This window comes from Xenopus laevis, chromosome 1L (assembly GCF_017654675.1).
Source record: "Xenopus laevis strain J_2021 chromosome 1L, Xenopus_laevis_v10.1, whole genome shotgun sequence".
Lineage (NCBI taxonomy): Eukaryota > Metazoa > Chordata > Amphibia > Anura > Pipidae > Xenopus > Xenopus laevis.
Genome location: NC_054371.1, coordinates 136,135,763 through 136,150,208, shown reverse-complemented (window position 1 = coordinate 136,150,208; position 14,446 = coordinate 136,135,763). Strand labels below are relative to the sequence as shown.

The 14,446-nt window shown below is 33.5% G+C and overlaps 1 protein-coding gene across 40 annotated transcripts in view; it reads right to left on the bottom strand.

The window, feature by feature from the left end:
- The window catches only part of ptprd.L (protein tyrosine phosphatase receptor type D L homeolog), a 955,323-nt gene that overhangs the window by 500,375 nt on the left and 440,502 nt on the right, over positions 1–14,446 (bottom strand). For all 40 annotated transcript variants that reach the window (XM_041563903.1, XM_041563907.1, XM_041563920.1 and 37 more), the window contains one exon: positions 11,658–11,706. The gene's annotated coding sequence lies outside the window, so the exon portion shown is untranslated. The remainder of the gene's footprint in view (positions 1–11,657; positions 11,707–14,446) is intronic.

Here is a 14,446-nt window from a genome sequence, read left to right as displayed (position 1 = left end):
GGTTGATACTGCTGAGTTGCCAATTGGTAGTGTGACAGGCTCCTGACATGCAGTGGTCCCGAAGGAGTGCTGACAATTAACTGCCTGATTACACTTGCTCACCCGACATCAGTATTTCTTTCATGAGAAAGTTCTATTAGAGAACTTACTAGAGAATTCTCATGTTGGATTAGTACATCCATTCAAAAGAAGCCTAACTATTGTGGACTGAGTGGAATGTACCTGATACCCCTTCCCCCCCCCCCCCTTTTTCTCTTCCGTTCCCCCCTTAACTTGAAAACAAAATAAACACTGTTAAAAAAAAAGAAGCCTAACTACCAATAGTGAAGAAATGTGAAAGATGTTTGTGTAACAATATAACACAATGCTCTTACTTTTTTAGGTTCTTACAGCATTTATTTGGAATTATAAATCAGCAGCACTATCACTGAACACTAAATAGAAAATAACTGAATTTGACAGCTTAAACCAAATTTGAAGGAGAACCAAAGTTCTAAAGTAGTAGAAATGCTACACATTATTTTGGGGGTTGTGCTTCACCCCTACAGTAGCTCCCAATCTTTTATTCAGCTGATGCACACAGCACATGCTCTGAACTTCTGTCAGTTAACTGAGCTTAGGGATCAAATATACTATAGACTATAAAATGGTAGCTCAGAAACCAGTGCACTTTGTACCAGAAATCGATAATCAGCCATGTAGCATCAGCTTCTATCAACAACCTTATTTTCTGCTTGATGATTTGCAATGACCACTAAGCTTAGCTTCTCAACAGTTGTCCAGATCACACTGAGCATGTGAGTGTCACTGACACTAACAAAATCCAAAAATGGGGACCTCCTGAGCACAACTTTGAAGGTATGGCTCATTAATATAATAGAGCTGCTGAATGTTCAGGCTGGTGAAGTAAGTTTAGTCTATAAAATACAACATTTCTATCTATATTAATTTTTAGGGTTTAATTTTCCTATAAAACCAAATGCCTTTTATGCATTTGCCAAGACACAGTTTTTGCCTATTTTGAATTTTAATAATCTGCCATTACTTGTTAATGTTGGTCTGTACCTGAACATGTAGGATATAATCAATTCACCTCATACAAAATTTTGCATTTAAATTGTGCACTTGACAGGGCTCCTCAGAACCTTGCATCTCCTCCATGCTCCCAGTTTGTGAATTTTGGATGTGCCTCAGAGGACAACGCCGCTCCACGGACCTTCTACTGTGTGCAGTGATTTAAACCTTACCCGATTACTTCTGAAAGAGCCTTTTAATCTTAAGAAATTATGATTATGATGACAATTTAATAATAGCTTTGAAAACACACATATGCTAAATAATAGTGTTGCTGTTTCAAAATTGTCCCTCATATACAAAATGTTGATATAAACTTTATACAACATAAATGAGGCTAAATATCATTATTTTCACATATTGCCATCTTTTGTGGAAAATTGATTTATGTTATGGCAATTTACTTCTGCATTACTATTCATATTTTATTTACCATTAATCAGAACATAAATTGAGAAGACCACTAGGGATGGGCAAATTTGACCCATTTCGTTTCGCCAAAAATTCTCCACTGGCAAAATGTTGCCGATGCCCATTAAAGTCTATGAGCAACAAAAAAAAATGTTTTTTGACGTGTGTCTTTTTTTTTTGTTTGACGCACGCCGCCATACAAGTCTATGGCGAAACAAGGCGAAACAATTTGCCATCCCTAAAGACCACCATACCTGCTGTAACGTATTTAGAAAATACAGTAATCACTGAAGATTGTAAGAATTAAGGGATGCCTATTGAGAAACAGTTAGACGCCATCACCTAGCTGCAGCTTTGCAAGAAATAATTGGTGAGGCTCATCTTGGACTTATTCCCAAGCAGGCACTGATCCAGGGTTATGTAAATTCTATTTCAAGTAAGACCCTGCTGGGTTGAAGTGCATGGGTCTGAATTTGCTTTTTACAGGATCACCTAGAAATTCAGGAAAAAGTGAAACAATATGCATGTGGATGAAATTACTTGAGAAGGGACTATTCTAGCATTAGTGCCAAGACAGTCTGTTTAAGCTAAGTGATTTAACCAAGTTCAACCAATTTCATCCAACTTTGAAACAAGACCTGGCATTCTTCCCTGTTTTCTTTTTTATGATTAGGAACCATAGTTCCTGCGTTCGTAATTTTCGTAGTTCCTGAATGTATATAATTAAATTTTAAGTCAGTTACCTAACTGAAGGGACTGAATAATGAATCATGGTTAATATATTGGCAGGCCAAGGATAATACTCAGATGCAAATATATATATATAAATTGTTTAATATTAAAACTATGACGTTTGGTGACTTAAACTCCTGTAACAACTGCTCCCACACCTTTTAAGGTGCATACTAATGGTGCATACTAAAATGTTAACCTTCTTTTATATAACTCACTTTCATAGAGAGCATGTAAAAATACATCAGGATGTTTTACTTTAATTCAGGCAGGCATTGCAATGAGCACAAAGTAAGATAAACTACAAGAATATATAGGGGATAATGAGCTTTCATTTGTAAAAATGCTGGAATATTAAAATTCACCTAGGCCACCTATGTCATATGCTTTTATACAGGTCATACGTGTTACATGAGTTTCAATCAGTCATGTGACATAAATAACACCAAATAGCACCTTGTGCACCTTAAATGATGCCCCATTGTGTATGTTTATGGCCAAAACAAATAACTTTTTACATCAATAAATGTAAAAATCCAGTGCTGCTGCGCTATCTTTTTCTTGAGTTTTGTGTACATGGTGGATTTATTTTTAGTACTATAGTGCTTACAATGGCATAATCCAAAGTATTAGAAAAATAATTACATGAAAAATGGTTTGAGTATGGAGTCCTCATTATTTCTGGGTATAATTTATCACTAATGTTTTTTGACACATTGGTGAGTACAGTGGATGAGCTATTAACAAGCTAAATCGGTATGATTTAGGGTCTAACCGAAAGGACAATTTTTCACAGGACCCTCTGCCTCAGAACAGACCCTTGTAAAAAAAATTGTGATAACTGTAAAAAGTCCCAGATTCCTCCATATTATAATTGTTACTAAATCATATTTTTCATATCTTTGTTTTTCATAATTTACTTCTCTGACTTGTTGCATTACATTTACTCCCTCTTCTCTAACACAACCTCGGTAGGAATACATTTTTAGCATTAACGTTCAATTTGTACTTCTTGAATTGTCCAAAAATTTGTTTTTTTCTTACTGTATTTGTTGCCAGCATGAGACCTTGGGCCCTGCAGTAAATACATCTGAGCTATACCTTTAACCATCCAAGTGTAGGAAAAAAGATATTATTTTACCCATTACTTTTTTCCTAAATGAAAAGGCAGACAGTCATATACCAATGAATAATGTTTGGAAGCAAACCGGATCTGAGCTTTATTCGTCTACATAGTGTCAGGCACTGTAATTTCCATTTCTTTGTGCAGTAGCAGGTAGAATGTTGATTGCAAGCAGAACCTTCATCATTCACGCATTGTAGTTCAGTCAGAGTACATCAGAATACTGCCTGAGCTCAGCAATGATAACAAAGCACTATCACTTTCAAAATGACAGAGAGCAATGACAATATCAACACCAAAACTTAAAGAAAAAGCTCCTTTTACTACAACCAGGGTTTTTTCAGCTTTACATCTGTTTTTTAATTAAAACGTGTAGTGGAAATTACATTCCAATCATCCATTTTGTTGTTGTGCTACAATTCTTGTTTGCCAAGAAAACAGCTATTTTACAAGACCTTGTGGATTTTCTAGCTTGAAGACATCAGTGGACACGTTTATAGGTTTAAATAAGGTCTTGCATAATAAAGGTAATAATAACTGAGCAAATGTTATAGATTACAAGCATTTCACACATATACACCTCGTTCTTGGGTATAGAGGAATATGTGTTTCTTTCACTGAGGAAATGATTTTTAGGTTACAGTAACTGCACAGGAACAACATATTGCAGGATCTATCATACCATCATAGTAATTATTTTGAAGCAGGGTCTTTTTGAAAAACTGATTTGTTTGAAGGCTACAAGTGTGTCAGATCTGAATGGTGCACTGTTTTTCCCTTGCTTTAAAAAAGAAAAATATGTGCAGATATTTTGATTAGAGTGTTTAATAAATGGATAAAGTACCTTAGGCCATTAGATACCATGATGGCTAAACTTAAAGAGGTTTATCAAACTAGTTTACTGACTGACCAATCACAAAGAAAATAAAGTGTTGGGGTAAGTGTATTGCTTATGATTCTACAAAATATTGTTTTAATATCATTTTTACTTTCCAGAAACCCAGTCCAGAAACTCCTAAAAAAATGTGTTACAGCATTCAGTAGTCAGCATAGACTTTTTTTAATCTCCCTTTCATAATCTAGACGAGAACATGGAAAGGGGATGGGGCATGCTCCTATAATCCTTCAGATTAGAAAACCCTGAACCCTCCTGTTAATCTATCCAAGCATTATATAATAGTAAAAGCACAGGCACTACACTTGGTGAGTCAATAGACTGGAGTCCTAACTGTAATGTGTAATGTCATATTAGTGTCAAATAAATCAAATGATATATACTGCATGACAATAGCAAACATTTCTAAATTTAGGAGCTATTTGACTGAAAAATAAAAATATTCAATTTCCTAAAGCAATGCATGATTTGGGGTATGCAAAATCATATGTTTTGTTTTAACCAATCAGTAGGAATAATATTATACATGGAAAACATCAGCTAACTATCTCTCATTCTCTAAATGTATACATTATAAACAATTCTAAAATTTGATCACCTGGGAAGAATTGAAACAGGATTGCTTCTCAGGCAATTAGACACTATTGTTCATTTCATCAGAGGCACAAAAAGGTACAGAATTTGTTCCTCTGGTGATAATCATGTTTACTAATGTATACCAGTTATCCAGCTAGTAAATGTACAATTTACAGTAAATGCTGCATCTTTGCAGCATTTGTCTTGCATCTTTCTAGCTCCAAAATTCTTCTTTACTGATTTTTTCTAGGCTAATCTTTAATGCATAGAGAATTACTGAAACATTCCAGGATTTCCTGGATCACATGACCATGAGTCTCTCCTAAGACATTTATAAAGTAGGTTTATTAAATTAATTTTACATTAAATAGCATGAATTCAATGAATACACTTAAAACAATTTTGAGTTTAATTTGAAGACATGAACCATATTGCAGAACTGCCTCTTTAAGGACTACTGAGTATGTTAACAGTTTCTTAATCTAGCAGCACATTTTGAATGTATACATGTCACATTACATTAAAAAAAATGAATACATGGGCTCAACAAGATGAAATTTTAATTAATATAGAATACATATTGTGCCACCCACAAGCCACAATCACCTTGCCCTTCCATATGCTCATATGGACATAAATAAAAATTTGTAAAAAAAATCCAAAATCCACAAGGCCTGCCCACAACACTCCCCCCAAGTAAGGTGACATGGGGAGGTGTTGTAGGGAGGTGTGAAATAGGGGGGCTCATGCCTCTTCTGCCTACCCCTAGTTACAGCCATATTTATCATCACTAAATAAAGGTTTATTTGTTTTACAGAGACCTAAAACAGTTACTATTTATGCTACTTATTCTCTTTTCTATATGATATTACAGATTTTTTTACATGACTGATTTTATGATATCATACAATTACAGATTTTTAGTAGCTGTATATACTGTACTTTTCCTGGACTTTTCCTGGATTTAATTCAGTTTTTCCCTTGCTAAAGAGCACACTCTGTATATACATTTTTCTTGTGTATATTGTGTATCTACAACAATCAATAAAAGCAAATGATTGAGTCACTGTTCAGTAAAAAACATAATTATACCATGTGACAGAAAACTCATAAAGCAAATCCACATAATCTCCTGAACCTGTGCCTAATACATTTGGACATTGAAAGATGAACCAATTTCCATATAAAGAAAAGGTCAACCCTTCAGTGCACTTTACAGGTACTTTTTGAAAAACTGATTTGTTTGAAGGCTACAAGTGTGTCAGATCTGAATGATGCACCTGAACTCATATTAAAACCTAAACTAAGACATACTGTATGGGTATGTAGCCTAACTTCACAGACAAACTTAATCTAACACACACAACCCTGCAATGGTAGACCCTCTGAGAAGTAATTTACATCGGCAATACATTTGACATTGTCTGTAAAATGTTTCATGTTTAACTTTGCTTTACTTGGCAAACTAAATAAAACAAATTATAACATCTTGTCACAGGGATGGGCTTCTGAATTATATAGATTTTCCCAACATTAAATAAAGCTTAAGCATTGCCTGTTATATATTTGTGCAGCTGATGTTTTCCTCAGTTGCTAGGAAAACTATGCAGATTTTTTTTTCTTTTGTGATCATTTGGCTACATATCAGCACATTGCTGGATATGTAAGGGCTGAAGTCATTTTACTATAAAATGGGAGATCATAATATAAAATCGGTTGTAAAGAAAAGAGGAAGTATAAATCACTTTCACCTTGAAAATGAAAGCAAAATTAACAAAGAAAATCACAAGCCAAAAAATGTGTTGCACAAAGATTATGTAAGGCATAGCAGTGCTGCAGTGCAGATGGAAAAATCTGGAGCCTTGGCTGGTAATTTAAACTCAAGAAGACTAATGGAATGTTTAAATATTTTCATTGGCTCTTTAATGATCCATGATGTCCATCCAAAGTAATGAGCTAAAACATTCAAATTGCTTAGTGGCTTTGATAAAGCACAACGTATCAGCAGCACAACATAGGAAAATGCTGAGCAATTCAGAAATTAAGAAAATTACAAAATGGAATATCAATTGCTCGGTGACCTTCAAGATATTTTCCAATGATGCTGGCACACATACACAAATGCATACATTTCATTAGATGTAATTTGCTATGGTTGAAGTACATAGAAATTATACTATACTGCTACCATAATAAAAGCCTACAATGCAGCTAAGTTTTTAATCTCCACATACATACTGGGAACACCAGATGATAATAAGAAGTGTATAAAGTGGGGGTTTTGGTTTGGTAAATTGGGGCATTAGGATGTATGGCATGGTGTACATAGACAGTGAACTGTAGGTCATTTAACTGCATTAACTCCAGTTATAGGCTAAAGAATTCCCTGCATATGCAACAGAATGATAATTAGAAACAGTTTTGAGGTAGAGTGCCCCGTAGCAGACTTTTTTGAGCTTACAATATCATACAATATTCCATGCTATCTATTGTTTTGTCATGTTAATGCTCATATTATATAGGTGCCATAAGGACAGGTTGGGCTGGGGATAAGTGGAATTCAACAGAGCCAAATTAGAATCAAAAGGAGCTATTAAATAGATAAGTACATTTCTTGTAGGTCCTACATTTAACTCATGGACAATTTTCATTAAAAACCAAGGGACTGAGCCTTTACCTTTTAAAAGATCTATGTTGTCCTCTATTACTTGAGCTTATTTGCCTTATTTCTTCTTCACATCTTAAACCCATGCCTCCATTTTAGTCCAGGTTGCAATATTACTTTGTTCACCAGTTAAAAGCACCCACATTCTCTTTAAACAGGGTTCTGTGGAACATTTGCAATCATCCCATTTTTGGGAGCAATAATATATGCTATGATGGGATTGCTTTGGCCCACACAGATACCTTCTTAGCTAAATATCTTCTATGAACAAACAAGTAGAAAAAATGTCTAGATCAATATATCAAAGTAGAGCAGAATCAGACAGAAGCAGACACAATCTAAGTCAAAGGATTTGTTCCGAGGAGCTGAAGAAGAAGGTTATGGCTTACACCTAATAACATAACATAACATTTAAACCAATGTTTAAATGCATTTTAATAGCCTTATGGAATAGCGCTCCACATTATGGAAAGACAAATTAAATGGAAAACCTTAAAGGACATGTAAAGCCTACATTTTCCTACCATGTACATACATTGGGAATATCTTCCCCACCAGAGCCACATCATTTGTACTGCATATACCCCATCCATTTGCCAGCACCATCACATTTTCCAAAAACAAACAGCAGCTTTCACCAGGCGACCATTTTCCCTCTGATACATTATCAGTAACATTGACATCTGCAAACAGGACATCTATGCTGTAAAGTTCATGCAATGCAGAATGCAGAGTTACACAGACACAACATACTTTGATAAAAAGTTATGCTGGTTTTGAGCACTGTAATAGTTAAGCTGAGCTCAGGAGAGGTGTTTAGGAGAAAAAAATAGGATCAGACAGCAACAGTATTATATGGAAACCAGCAATATTATCTCTTCATTGGCTGTTAAACTGGAGGGTGTGTTTAGTAATCTGAGCTGAGAAGAACTGAGCATGCTAATGAGCCAACAGCTAAAGGAAATTCCAGAGAGAGGGAGCAGAATGGGTTAGAAGGATTTCTAAGTAATTAAGGGGATGCTGCAACCTTACTGTTAACCTTTTAACTGTTAGCTGTTCACTGATTGCATTTTTAAGTGGGGGGTTTACATGTCCTTTAAAGTACAAGAGATACAGTAGCATGTACTATACCTATAATGTTTTTGGCATAGTATGTTATATATTACAGAATGAATATGGTATATTGTAAATTAAAATATTATTTTACTCAGTTTAAATTCCACAAATTTATTTTGTACATAATTATTTTATCAGTAGTCAGAACCATAAAAATTCACTTTAAATACACAATGGATGTAGGTTAATTACCTTAGCATCTGTCGATTGTAATATCAACATGGTTTGCCATCTGGAAATATTGGTGTAAAGAGAATATCAGGGGGTGGACTAATGCCAAACAGACTTATAATAATATCATAGGCAATCTCTCTAGGTTGCCTATGACTAAGTGCTAGGTAAGCATGAAATGCATTAGGCGCCATAGGGGGAATGTTTGATTTTTATAATATGAAATAAACTTTTACTTTTTTACTTACATACATGCTTTGGGAATATTTTTTAAGAGATATGGCTGTACCTCTGTTTGGCCACTAGAGGATCCCAGCGAGCAAAAGTAACCTTTACTGTGCTCTTGATCCAAGGTAACTATATGCATTGTATACATATCATATATTCCATTACTAAGAATATCTACACACCTGCTTGTATAATATTCCAAAACCCAGGGGATTTTATTGCATGTATAGTATCTATAATTGCACAAAGGTCTTACCAAGATAGCCAAACTGCTAGTAAATAAAACAAAATATAGAGTGTAGATTGTATACAAAGACAACTGCTAACCTTAGTTTCTTGAGTAAAGTGTGTACAAGCAAGAAATCAGTAAAGGTCATTCTGCTTTGAAAGTCTCATATGAAAAGTTTTGCTATGCATATTAAATGACCTTGCTTTATAGAAAATAATATATAGTTGGCTGTGCATTTAGTAATGCTTTGTTGACAACAAGCTAGCAGCAGGTGTGCATTGCTGTAGCTTTTTCAATAGATAACATATTTCACTGTTAGACATCAGACACATTCGCTTTAAAAAATATTGTTTGTTTCAACAGTTATGCACTTAAAATAGAAAACACTAGAAAATCAAAGGATGGATTAACTATAGAACAATTCTGACAGAGAAATGGCAAAAGACTTGTTATCACAATTGCAAACAACTTTTTTTAAATTTAGAATGCCATAGTAAATTAGAATGATTCTATATAAATGAAGTTATCTAAAAAGATCATACTGATTGATTTTGCAAATGGTCTGGCTCTAAAACAATATGTAATATACACTTTTCATAGTCCTTTGCAAACCTGAGTTTACATTTAAACTGTTATAAAAAGTAATGTAAAAGGCTTAGTGCTTTTCACTCATAATAATTATTTCTGGATTACCTTTATAATATGCATACGTCAACCAGTGAACAACACATCTGTATAAAATGTGATTGCATGATGTACAGTATATATACATTCTGCGTATACTATTACTAGCTATTACCAATGATATTGTTATATAGCCTTTTTACGGTAAATTTAAAGCAAATCTTTGAATACATTGGAAAGGTAATTTAATTGCAGATGTACTGTGTACAGACCATTTCCAGATAACCCTAACTCATAAGAATAGATATATAAAAAGTCATTCATCCACAGTATCAGAAATACCTAGGACAGCGTTTAAGTTTTCGATACAAATTTCACCCTTACTAACCTACATTCTGGGCATTCGGGTATAACTAGGAGAGCAAATAGGCATTGTCCCAAAATCTCACTCTAACTGACATTTCGGATTAGCCCCCTCTGACACTTCTTCAAGAACCCCAAGGGGGGCAACCCCACAGTTTTGGTACCCCTGGACTGTGGTTATGGGTATAAGAATACAGCGTAAAAAGATAGCATTCTCAGTGAGGTTTGATACTTTGATACATACTGTACATTCTAGATGTATTCATTATAAAATATTACTTTTGTAGCTATACCAAATTGTATTCAGATTACTTGATAAGTAATGGAGCACTATGAGGAAAAAAATATATTTTTCACTTGATACTCTACTGACACAGAGGCAATGTTACATACAAATGAGTGGGGATCTGGCCTTCAATTTTGCAAATGTTTAACATCACTTTTATATATCTGACTTAATGACCCTTGGGTAAATAGGCCTTAGTGAGCGCAAGTTAAATTAGAAATTGTATTAGATGAACATTTCCCTGTCCTATGCTATTCAGAGGACATTTTGAATACTGCCCCACATCCACTAAATACTTGAGAAAGCAAACATTTTAAACGCATTAAATGTTATATATTTATTAATGGAGTTTTTTTTAATAACCTATTACATTGTCAACATACAGTAACTATCTCCAGAAGTCCTAATAAGTAATGTGGACTTTATACTTTGAAAAAACTTTTTATTTGTGAATTAGTCTTTTTCGTTCATACTTCTATACTGTATTTAGCAACACTCAGATTAGGGGAGGTTCTTACAAGTGATTTAGACCAATGAACTACTGTCTGTTCTGCAGGGCCTAGCAGTTCTATGACCAAACCTTACAATTCACATATCTAATGACTGATCTCAACCACATTTAGCCACACATAGATAAACATCTCATAGTCTACCATACCATATTATAGCTCCTCGATAGTGTTCCTATACTTCCATGAATCTTTAAAAATGGTTTTCTCTACTTTGACTAAATTAAAGAAAATACTAACCTTATTCTAGTACAATATGTCAAGTGCATTATGCAAAAAACAAATAATCAATTACAACTAGCACACTTTGCACCCAGTAATACAATTTCTGATGTAGTATACAAACCCGTTGGGCAAAAAATGATCCCCAATCAAAGCTGCGGGCAAATAGAGCCCACACTCCGGTTGGGGTGAACAGTAGGTTTTTTTTTTTAAAAAATGACCCCCTCGCCGCTCTATTAGCCCGCACTCCGATAATGTTTTTGCCCAACAGGTTCCCTTTACACATCAATAACATAAACTTATAAAATGTACATTTTCTTAGTGTATTTATTCATAGAAAGTTATAATATATAATATATAGATGATAACCCATTATGTTGTAAAATTAAAAGTGCTGTGCCTTTAGATGCTAATTAGGCTTCAACTGTCTTACCTGAACCTTCAGGTGTAGAATTCCGCAAATAAAATCTCCACCCTGAGACCTACGAATAAAAATATGACATATCACTATGTGAACAGGAAATGTCAACTACAGCATACTATTAATGAGGCAAGATGTTAAATCAATACTTAAGTAATTATAGTAATTTATAGACATGTATTGTATTGCAAAATCAATTGCAGCACATTTTCCAACAGGGAAACTTTGATCAGAGAATATTATTTATAAGGAAAACAATTAAGTAAAGATTAAAACACCATCAGTTCATAATCTAATAAAAATCCTTGAAATATATTATATATTTCACATTATTCTTACACAATTTTCTGACTTTCATAGCCATATTTGGGTGTAGTGATTTATAGGTAAAGTTATAAAATATATATAATATAATGCTATATTCCAAGGATAATGATCCTGATACTCTGAATTACAGCAACCCAATTTGCAGAAGGCTGAAGGGCTGATGCAACTACCTTCCTCGTTTTAGATACAATCATATTTTTTCGTACTGAAAGTACATAAGTGGTGGCATATAAAGATCATTCTTAAATATCATTCCTATCATTCAATTAGTGCTAAAAGTTTTCTTTAACAATAGTAATGATACTAGCTGACCCATTTGACATTAGTGACTTTATAAAAAGTTACAGTACATTAAAAAATCTGACACATATTTGGTATCCATCAAAAGGTAGTAGATGTCAAGCAATGAAAAAAATAATATGAAGGTTTATCCACAATATGGGCTCCATACAATAACCCAAAGTAGCCAACCTGAGAAGAACCTATCCTGGTCAAATTAATTTGATCTCTCAGACCAGTATAGACAGTGTAAATGTGTATGAAATATTTAACATTTAAATAAATATGCCACTACTTTGGATATGTACTTTGAGAAAGAGGCATGTAAATGGCTCATATGTATTATTATTATTATTATTATTAATAATGCATTTAGTTTGCATTATCTGAATTAAAACAATGAACACATTCTGAGCACATGTTTGATGCAGGAACATTTTTGCACAATGCTGATTGGCAAGATGCTGTATTTGCATTGTAGCAGTACCACGAATATTGGATAGAAACCAAAGCTAAACACCAAAGTTAAGTTCATTCAAATATAAAATATTTAACATATATATGTATATATATATTTAATCTCTTCAAATCACTCCCAGTGATTGGAATGATTTGGAGTACTGATACTAAATGTTTGCTTATTTATGAAAAAAACTGTTTAAAAAACTCGATATAGTTAGCTGCAAAAAAACCTTGATTAACTTAAATTGATCAAGTTTTCCAGCAAAAACAACCGTAAAAAAAAATTAATATCATGAAGGCAAAAAACATCTTCAAACAGTTCAAGGGACCTATGGACTTCTATATGACCTCAAATGGTTTTAGCTGGAGTATTTTCAGATTCAGGCTTTTAGCAGCTTCAAGGCATAATACATCTAAAAAAAAACTAGTTTTTAGTGAAACTACCCTTGAAAAACTCAATTTTTTTCTGGAAAAACACGAATCTTTAATAAACAACCCCCATAATATCTACTAATAGAAGTTTTTCAGAAAAAAGAGCATTTGTAAATAGTTAGATTTAAGATGCATAATTTCCATCTTTCTGTCATTATGCTGATAGAGACAATGTGGTGTCACTCCAATAGAACATGAAATACACAAAGTGCCAGAGGGAAACAGGCCCAAAAATAAAATAAATGAATCATAATTCTTCTAATATGGGAAGAGATGCACATTTAAATTGCACATTGTGAAATGCTGTGTGCATAATTTTAAATAATAGCACATAAATTCACAGCCTGTCAATAATTCCAGATGATATTTTAATAGTCCTGCATTCAAGATCCATCCAGCCTAATTTTCGTCTATTGAGTAACAATTAAAGAATAATCAGTATGTTGCAGAGTGTGCATGCAATCAAAATGTAGTTGAAAATAAGCTGAGCATTCTGATGAGAAAAATAAAGTTCATAATACTCTGATTATTGTCACTACACGTGCGCAGTTATCATAGCAACTTTAAGATACATATATATATCTATACAGTATCTATACAGTATATATATTTATACTGTATATATAATGTATATATACTATATATAATATATATATATAATATCTGCAGCAGCATAACCAACACTAGGGGCCGTTATTAAGCCATGAATTTTTTAAGATGGCAAAAATACAAAAAGTTGCAGGGAAAAAGGTGATTTTTTTTCGGACACTGCAACAATTCCAAAAACGAAAATACTCCAGCTAAAACCTGTGGAAAACATGCAGGAGTCAATTGCAGATGTCTGTTTTATAACTGGAAGATCTTTGATTTTTGGTTTTAGAGGTTTTCACGAGTATGACGTTGACTTTTGTACGACAATATGAAAAAGTCTTTTCTGCAATTTTTCCCATTCGTGCTTTTTTTATTCAGATTTTTTAATTAATTTTGTGATTTTAGAGAAAGTTCGTTTTGACATGGTTTGAAATAACACTAAATCCATGAAAATAAGACCATAATAAGACAAATAAGACAAAATAAGAAAATAATAAATAGTTCTCCACAGATGCATATACCAGTTTTGAAACCCAAAATGTCAAAATTCTGTCAATTCAAGGCAAATGTCCTTTAAATTGTCCCCAGTAGTGTAAGAGGTAACACTATGGATTGCTGTAATCAAGTCAAGTTACTATAAATTGAGTTTGAGTGAATGTTTTTTGTATTAAAGGGATACTGTCATGGGAAAACATGTTTTTTTTTCCAAA